The sequence below is a fragment of the Uloborus diversus genome, chromosome 8 (assembly GCF_026930045.1).
Source record: "Uloborus diversus isolate 005 chromosome 8, Udiv.v.3.1, whole genome shotgun sequence".
In the NCBI taxonomy this organism is placed as follows: domain Eukaryota; kingdom Metazoa; phylum Arthropoda; class Arachnida; order Araneae; family Uloboridae; genus Uloborus; species Uloborus diversus.
In genome coordinates this window covers 151,525,296-151,525,859 of record NC_072738.1, presented here as the reverse complement: position 1 = coordinate 151,525,859, position 564 = coordinate 151,525,296, and positions in this window count along the sequence as shown.

The window sequence follows — 564 nt, the reverse complement described above, 5'->3', positions numbered from 1 at the left end:
TCTGTGTGTGACCAGTTTTTTGTGGCCGCTCTACAACAAAAACTACCGCATGAAATCGAACGAAATTTAGTACACATATGTACCCCTATGTGAACTTGTGCCCATTAGTTTTTGGCGCGAATTCCTCCAAGGGGAGTGGAGAAATGGGACGTTTTTCGAGTTACGCGGGCTTGCTGTTCCTCAGGAAGTAACTGGCGGAATCAAACAAAATTTGGTCCATATGTTGGTATTAACAGGAACAGGTGCTGATTCAATTTTGGTGTCAATAACTCAAACGGGGGTTGAGCTATAGAACGTTTTTTGTCGTCAATTGTGACTGCTGTTTCTCAAGAAATAATGAACGGAATGAAAGAAAAATTTATCGGCAAGTAGCCCTTAGTGGGTATAAGAACTGATTTTATTTTTGTGTCAACAGCTAAAAAGGGGGTAGCGCAATCACCCGTTCTTTTTTTCCATTTTGAGTGCCCTATCTCAAGAAGTAATGCTACGTTCTGGTTGAAATTTGGAATATATGTGAATCCATATGTAAACAGGCTTTGGTTCAATTTTGACGCCGATCGCTCC